Source organism: Mobula birostris, chromosome 29, assembly GCF_030028105.1.
Source record: "Mobula birostris isolate sMobBir1 chromosome 29, sMobBir1.hap1, whole genome shotgun sequence".
Classification (NCBI taxonomy): domain Eukaryota; kingdom Metazoa; phylum Chordata; class Chondrichthyes; order Myliobatiformes; family Myliobatidae; genus Mobula; species Mobula birostris.
In genome coordinates this window covers 11,445,638-11,453,820 of record NC_092398.1, presented here as the reverse complement: position 1 = coordinate 11,453,820, position 8,183 = coordinate 11,445,638, and the positions used below count along the sequence as shown (strand labels likewise).

At 45.3% G+C, this 8,183-nt stretch overlaps 1 long non-coding RNA gene across 1 annotated transcript; it reads right to left on the bottom strand.

The window, feature by feature from the left end:
* Positions 1-522: 522 nt before the first annotated feature.
* On the bottom strand, positions 523-6,826 carry LOC140190233 (uncharacterized). Its single transcript, XR_011883561.1, has 3 exons — positions 6,743-6,826; positions 1,520-1,666; positions 523-1,437 (listed from the first exon to the last, which is right to left on the bottom strand). It is a non-coding gene; the product is annotated as an uncharacterized lncRNA (long non-coding RNA).
* Positions 6,827-8,183: the final 1,357 nt, after the last annotated feature.

Here is an 8,183-nt window from a genome sequence, read left to right as displayed (position 1 = left end):
GTGAGGGAGAGAGGAGGAAGATAGGGAGAGAGGGGGAGAGAGAGGGAAGAGAGAGAGAGGGTGAGGGAGAGAGAGGGGAGAGAGAGGGGAGAGAGAGAGGGGAGAGAGAGAGGGGGTGAGGGAGAGAGGGGAGAGAGAGGGGGAGAGAGAGGGGAGAGAAAGAGGGGGGAGAGAGAGAGAGAGGGTGAGGGGGAGAGGGGGAGAGAGAAGGGGGAGAGGGGGGAGAGAGGTGGGCAGAGAGAGAGGGGAGAGAAAGAGGGGGGAGAGAGAGAGAGAGGGAGAGAGAGAAAGAGACAGATTGACACAAAGTGCCTGTATTGTGCTGTAGGTTTTCTATGTTTCTATCATGGTGTGGGACTTAAGGCTTCTCGACCCCCTCTCTGATGGAAACTGCAAGAAAATGGCATTGCCTAGGTGGTGGAGAACTTGCATAAACTTCAAGCCAGTAGATGATTTTTAGTTGTGGAATCTTGCTGAGTGTTCTCATAATCTAGTCTCTTGCAGAGAGAGTGGTGGGTGCATGGAACGTGCTGCCAGGCGTGGTCGTAGAGGCAGATACACTTGGAAGGTTTGAGACTTAGATTGGCACACAGATGAAAGAAAAAGATTCAAAGGTTCAAAGTACATTTATTATCAAATGCAGTATTCAACCCTGAGATTCATCTTCCCACAGACAGCCACGAAACAAAGAAACAAAACACCGTGAAACTCATTCAAAGAAAAAGATCAAACCCCCAGCATGAAAAAACAAATCACGCAATCAGCAAAAAAAATGAGCGAGAAACGGACTATAAAACACCAACCCACAAAGTCATCAAAAGAGTCCAGGTATATTCAATTCAATCCAATCTACAGCCACATCGTTCGTTATCTGCAGGCAGCCCTGATACAAATCGCACAAAATCACAACAGGAAAAGGAGCAACCAGACACCAGAAACACATCGTAACGTGAACTGCTGAGTCCAATCCTCAAATCGTGCTGATAAACCTTGCCCAAGACCAAAATGGTGGGCTGTGTTGGGCGGAAGGGTTAGATTGATATTAGAGTAGGTTAGAAGGTCAGCACAACATTGTGGGCTGAAGGGCCTGTACTGTTCTAAGTTCTACGTACTATATTCATGTTTCCCATAGTTCAGGAGTGTCTACATTTTCAACGAGTGTCATAGGCTGTGAAGCATTTTTAGACTGAGCTAAACAAATATGCAGATACTGAAAATCCGAGCAATACACACAGGGTTTTGGCCCGAAACGTCAACTGTACTCTTTTCCATAGATGCTGCCTGGCCTGCAGAGTTCCTCCAGCATTTTGTCTGTGTTGCTCAGGCTGAGCTGACATGGGATGTGTTATTGATTGAGAGTGTCTGGAACATCCCACCTAGAACAGCACAGTGAAAGGGCAGCTCGGGAACACGAGTACCGATTATGGACGTGAACTTCTGTGAAGAACAGAATAAAGGATAAAAAAACAGCTTGGTGTATCAGCTGCGAACAATCATAAGATACAGCTGGCTCACTTACAGTGTAGAGTTTGCTGTCCCGTATCACGTCATTGTCAAAGGCAAAGGATCCACACCAGCTGACATCGATTACTTTTGCCTGGATTGTCTGAGACGGGGACTGGGCCTCACAGTGCCCAGGCTCAGCCATAACCATCCATTTCCTCACCTAGCAAAGTTCAAAGTTCAAAGTAAATTCATGACCAAAGTACACATACAACCCTGAGAGTCATTTTCTTGTGGGCATTCTCAATAAGTCCATAATAGGATAATAACCGTAATAGAATCAGTGAAAGATTAGAGTATAGAGGAATGAGAGGGGATCTCATAGAAACATTTCGAATGTTGAAAGTGTTGGACAGAGTAGATGTGGAAAGGTTGTTTCCCTTGGTGGGTGAGTCCAGGACAAGAGGCCATAGTCTTAGAATTAGAGGGTACCCAGTTAAAACAGACGAGGAGAATTTTTTTTAGCCAGAGGGTCGTGGATTTGTGGAATTCGTTGCCACATACAGCTGTGGAGGCCCGATCATTGAGGGTGTTTAAGGAGGAGATTGACAGGTATCTAATTAGTCAGGGTATCAAGGGATTTGGGGAAAAGCCGGAAATTGGAACTAGATGGGTGAATAGTTTAGCTCATGGGGGAGCTGCGGAGCAGACTCGATGGGCCGAATGGCCTACTTCTGCTCCTTTGTCTTGTGATCTTGTGAAAGACTGCACCAACTTGGGCGTTCGGCCAGTGTGCAAAAGATAACAAACTATGCAAATACAAAAAGAAATAATAACAATATTAATAATAATAAATAAGCAATAAATATCAAGAACATGAGATGAAGAGTCCTTGACAGTGAATCCATAGGTTGTGGGAATATTTCAACGATGGGGCAAGTGAAGTTGAGTGAAGTTATCCCCTTTGGTTCAAGAGCCTAAACCTGATGGTGTGAGTCCTGAGGCTCCTGTACTTCCTTCTGAATGGCATTATCAAGAAGAGAGCATGTCCTGACTCCCGAGTGGTGGTCAGCAAGTATTCAAAATTGCCTTACTTGAATGCTGACAAGCATAAAATATAGCAGCAGAATTAGGCAATTCAGTCATGGCTAACAGTATTTCTGTGCTCAACCCCATTATCCTGCCTTCTCCCTGTAATCCTAAAGTCCTGTCTAAACCAGCCAAGCAACTCAGAATCAGAATTATATTTATTATCATTGCCTTACTTTAGAGGCACTTTATTAGGTACACCTGTACTCGTTAATACAAGTATCTATTCAGCCAATCATGTGGCAGCAACTCAGTGCATGAAAGCATGCAGACATGGTCAAAAGGTTCAGTTGTTGTTCAGACCAACATCAGAATGGGGAAGAAATGTGATTGTGGAATAATTGCTGGTGGCAGCAGGGGTGGTTTGACTATCTCAGCATCTACTGATCTCCTGGGATTTTCACGCACAACAGTCTCTAGAGTTTGCAGACAATGGCGAGAAAAACAAACAAAAAGGCATCCAGTGAGCGGCAGTTCTGTGGGTGAAAATGCCTTGTTAATGAGAGGGATCAGAGGAGAATAACCAGACCGGTTCAAGCTGACAGGAAGGTAACAGTGACTCAAATAACCATATGTAGAAGAGCATCTCTGAATGTACAACATATCAAACCTTGAAGTGGTTGGGCTACAGCAGCAGAAGACCCCAGACGTACTCCCAGCGGCCATTTTACTAGGTACAATATGTACTTAATAAATTAGCCACTGAGTCTATATCTCCTAAAATCTGTTCTGTGTTATTTTTTGTTGTGAAATTTATCAATTTTTGCACAATATAATCCTTGACCTCCATGGCTTTCTGTGGCAAGAGATTACACAGATTTACAATCCCCTGGCTGAAGAAACACTTCTTCAGCTCGGTTCTAAGGAGACGTCCCTTTATTCTGAGGCCGTGTCCTTGAATCCTCAACTCTCCTGCTAATGGAATCCTGCTTTCCACGTTCACCATTTCCAGGGCGTTCAGAATTCCATGGGCGTGCAGGGATGAGATAGTTCAGCTGGTTGACTAGCTCCTCGCCACTGATAGGTCTGGGATGGAAAGGGGGGCAGATTCTGCAGCATGGACTCAGGTTTTCAAAGCGTCACTGGATAATTTGTACTGTACCCTACAATATTTAATTTACGCACTTTACTTTGTTTATCTATGTGAAATTCATTTGTAGATTTAATTCTTACCTTCTGAAGTTATTGTGTGTTATATGATGGAGGTGGGGGAGGTGTGTGGTTGGCATGGTAGCATAGTGGTTAGCACAACACTTCACAGTACAAACGACCCCGGTTCAATTCCTGCCCCTGCCCGTGAGGAGTTTGTACGTTCTCGCCATGACCGCATGGGTTTCCTCCAGGTACTCTGGTTTCCTCCCACATTCCAACCACCTACCTGTCGGTAGGTTGATTGGTCATTGTAAATTGTCCTGTGATTAGGCTGGGATTAAAGAATTGGGGGAGTTACCGGGTGGTGCGGCTCGAAGGCCTGTAAAGCCTGATTTATACTTCTGCGTTAACTCGACGTGGTAACCTACGCAAGTGAACTATGCGCGTTGTGAGCATTTATACTTCTGCGTTGGTGTGTCTGAGTTGCTCTGCAATTCGCGCATGTCACACATGCGCACACACCTGCCCATGCAAGACTTCATGGTCATGGTAGTCTTTCTCGGGGTAAACAAGACGCGAGTGTCTTTTTTCGTAAAAGCGAAATGTGTCCTCCATAATTTTGGGGGTCTGTAAAGCTTTATGGAAAGCGTTGCAGCCAGAGTTCCTTCCCTGCCCTTCAGTCGCCCAATGGGAAACTATTGCTGCGTGGGATGAAATGCGATGCTACCAAGCGGACCAATCACACCTGTTGTGTTCTGCGCTGCTGCGACGCGAAGTTACATTTTGGGAGAGGTGCGCGTCAGGCTACGGCGTAGGGATCCACGTCGGCTCTGTGGAGGGTTTGCGGTGATGCAGTACTTACGGTGTCGAGTTGACACAGAAGTATAAATCAGGTTTAAGAGCCTATTACACACTGTATCTGAATAATGAATATTTGTGTTACGGATATGAATGTGCTTCACACCCTGGTCCAGAGAAACATTGTCTCATTTGATGGTATACACTCAGATAGTTAAATGACAATAATCTTGAATTGACTTGATGTGAGGAATATAATAAGGCTCATTCAGTGATGGAACAGCCAACGATGGGGTTTGTGTTACCCTGAGCAATAAAAATTGAGGCTGAAATATCATCCCATTTGTGCTTCTTGATCTCGTCGCTCGAGATTCCGTGTCACCCAACCCTGCCACTTTGATCTGGCCCGAGTCTTCATTAACCAAGTCCGATACTTGCCTTTATTGGATCTTCCTCCTCCTTACACAAGTCAGCTCGTACGTGGGGGTGGGGCCAGGGTTAGTTGGGGTGTGTGGGTCCTTGGACGTTTGGATTAGGGTTAAGGGTAGGGTTGGGGATGTATATGTGGGGCTGGGGGAGATAGGATTGTGGAGTTTAGTGTCAGGAGATAAGTGGGTTTGTGGTGGATCATGTTGCAGAGCCACCTTAATCTGGCCCATGCCTTTCATTAACCTGGTCTGACAGCAGGTGTGCACTGGGACATATTGCACTGGGGTCTTCAGGTGTTTCAGGTCTTTAGTCACTAGACACCCTCACCCAGGGTTGACCAGGCCTGGCTTGTGTTTTTCCCACAGACCAAGATAATGAAAACAGCGTCATTTCGGGGGAACGATAATGATGCAGTGTGAAGCAATGAATTCAGTGGTAATCATTAATGATCCCTACACGATATGCACTCAGTGTTTTGTGAGTGTTCCCTGACAATTCTGGGCTGCACCTGAAAGTTACGATCTACTGCTAAGATGGGAAATATTGCGGAGGCTGCTTGTGGCATCCATAAGTACATCAAGGGCACGACGGCTCATTGCGGACAGAGTTCCTGAACCAACCTCATCTGAAAATAATCACTAGTGTGATCTACACTGGGGAAGAAAGCGCTACTGTACCCACGTGTGTACAAAAATGAAGACCAACGGGTTGGTTTGTTGACTCAAGTCTACTTTTTTGCTGGTGGGGGGTGTCATTGCTTTGCTGCTGCTTTTGCGTGGGAGGGGGGAGCTGGGGGGGAGGCTTTGGGGTTCTAACATTTAACTGTCATTCATTCTTTGGGGCACTCCTCTGTTTTCATGGATGTTTGCGAAGAAAAAGAATTTCAGGATGTATAGTGTATGTATTTCTCTGACATTAAATGTACCTATTGAAACCCATTGAAATCAGAATCAAGTTTAATATCACTGGCATACATTGTGAAATTTTATGTTTTGCAGCATTCGTACATTGAGATACACATAATAAAAGCTATAAATTACAGTAAGAAATATATACTAAAGAGTGCAAAAAGAGAGGGAAAAATACTGAGTTAGTATTCATGGGTCCATTCAGAAATTGGGTGCAGAGGGGAAGATATTGTTACTGAAACTTTGAGTGAATGCCTTCAGGCTCCTGTACGTCCTCCTGATGGTAGCAATGGGAAGAGGGCGTATCCTGGGGGATGAGGGTCCTTGATGATGGGTGCCATCTTTTTGAGGCATTGCCTTTTGAAGGTGTCCTGGATGCTAGGGAGGCTAGTGCCCATGATTTCTGCAGCTTTTTCCGATCCTGTGCGGTCGCCCCCCTCCGTACCCCGTGGTGATGCAACAAGTTAGAATGCTCTCCCTGATACAATTGTAGAAATTTGCGAGTGGTCTTTGGTGACACACCAGATCTCGTCAAACTCCTCACGAAACATTGCTGCTGTTTGTGCCTTCTTTGTAATTGCGTGGATATGTTGGGCCCAGGATAGATCCTCAGAGATGTTGAAACCCAGGAACTTGAAATTGTTTACTGTCTCCGCTTCTGATCCCGTGATAAAGACTGGTGTGTGCTCCCTCAACTTCCCCTTCATGAAGTCCACAATCATTTCCTTACTCTTACCGACATTGAGTGCAAGGTTGTTGCTGTGACATCACTCAACCAGCTAACCTATCTCACTCCTGTACACCTCCTCGTCACCACCTGAAATTCTACCAACAATCTATTAAAAAATTTATACAATCGTGGGTGTAGAGAGAGTGGAGCAGTGGGCTAAGCACGCATCCTTGAGGTGTGCAAGTCTCTCCAATACTGATGACATTACCAGACTGATTCTGTAAATTATAATCTGGGAAGAGAAGTAGCTTACCCCTTTTTTCAGCAGATGAACTGCAGAGGTTTTTACTCCTGGCTTCTTCTTGGTGTCTTTCATGCTTAAATTGTGAATCACAATGGCAGAGCTAAGAGTGAGGAACAACTGACAGCTACACTGGATCCTACCAAGGTCAACAGCCAGCTAGACTTTAATCCCAGTCTGTAGCGGCTGGTTGAATATTATGTAAACGGAACGTTTGACTGTCCTGCAATGTGGCCTTGAGAGGGTGAAGAGAAATGTTTGGATGTTTAATATGGTCAAAGACGGATAAATGCAAAGCCAAAAGTCAACAATGAATCAAACAATATTTTCCTAACTCGCCACAGATTTCACTCTGAGGTTTAATGTTCAGTGGGGGAATTTTACCTTGCTCTTTCATTGTTTCCCACTGCTGTTGGGTGCAGTGGATGAGAAATGAATAAGGAGATGAGGAGAATTTTAAACCACTAGTTATTAACCAGCTACTCTGAACTAACTATAGGGCTAAAGTTCGTTGTCCTCTGTGAAGAAGTTTCAATGTCCTGAATTGCTAGTTTAACATTAACATACTGGAGGATCGAACTTCGTCAATTCATAAGCATTTCTTCTACTAGTTTCCTGCACATTTGCAGAAAATCTGTGTTATCAGAAGAGTTAATAAGAGAATTCACAGGGAAAAGAAAGTCACTGTGCTGTGGTGTATGAAATTTTTTCAAAATATTAGATGAAAGTCTGAACAATCCCAAGTGACACTTTAGCATGTAAGGGATCTATACAAGTTAAGCTCTGTAGGTTTGTTAAATGTTTGCTAATAGTGGTTAGATTCTTACATAGCAGGTTTGTTAACTGTTTGCTAATAGCAGCCGGATTCTTTTTGGCCTCAGTCACCAGTGGCATGAGAACAAAAGACCAAAGAGTTTATCTGCCTCTTCGTGTCTCTCATTTGCTTGTGGATTGAACCCCTATTTACTGAGGCATCCTTCACTCAGTTCTTGGGACTTCACCTAGACCGAGGATTAGTGATCCCAGATACGTGGTGGGAGGAGAAGATGGCGGCGCGACGCAGCGCGCACGGCCTGTCCAGTGATGAATGTCTGTTATCTGTCAAGTCGGAGGCCGTGCACAATTCTGATTTGATGGAGGCAGACGTGAGAGCACGGAGGAACATCTGGTGAAACTTCTGAAATGCCTGTTTCGCTGCCGCTGCTACTGTGTGATCCGAAATCTCCGGAGGAGAAGGCCCCAAACCTTTGGCTTTGCCTGTTGCTTGGTGGCCGGGTTTGGGGTCGAAGTGCTCGGCAGAGATGGTGGTCGGTGCTCGGTGTCGGAGGGCTGGTCGGAGGCTCGAAGTTTTCGGACGGACTCAGAGTCGGACTGTGGTCAGGTGCTTCCAGGGTGCTGCATCAGCAAGTTTGCAGCGCTGGAGGCTCATGGCAGGGAGAGTTTCTCCCTTCTA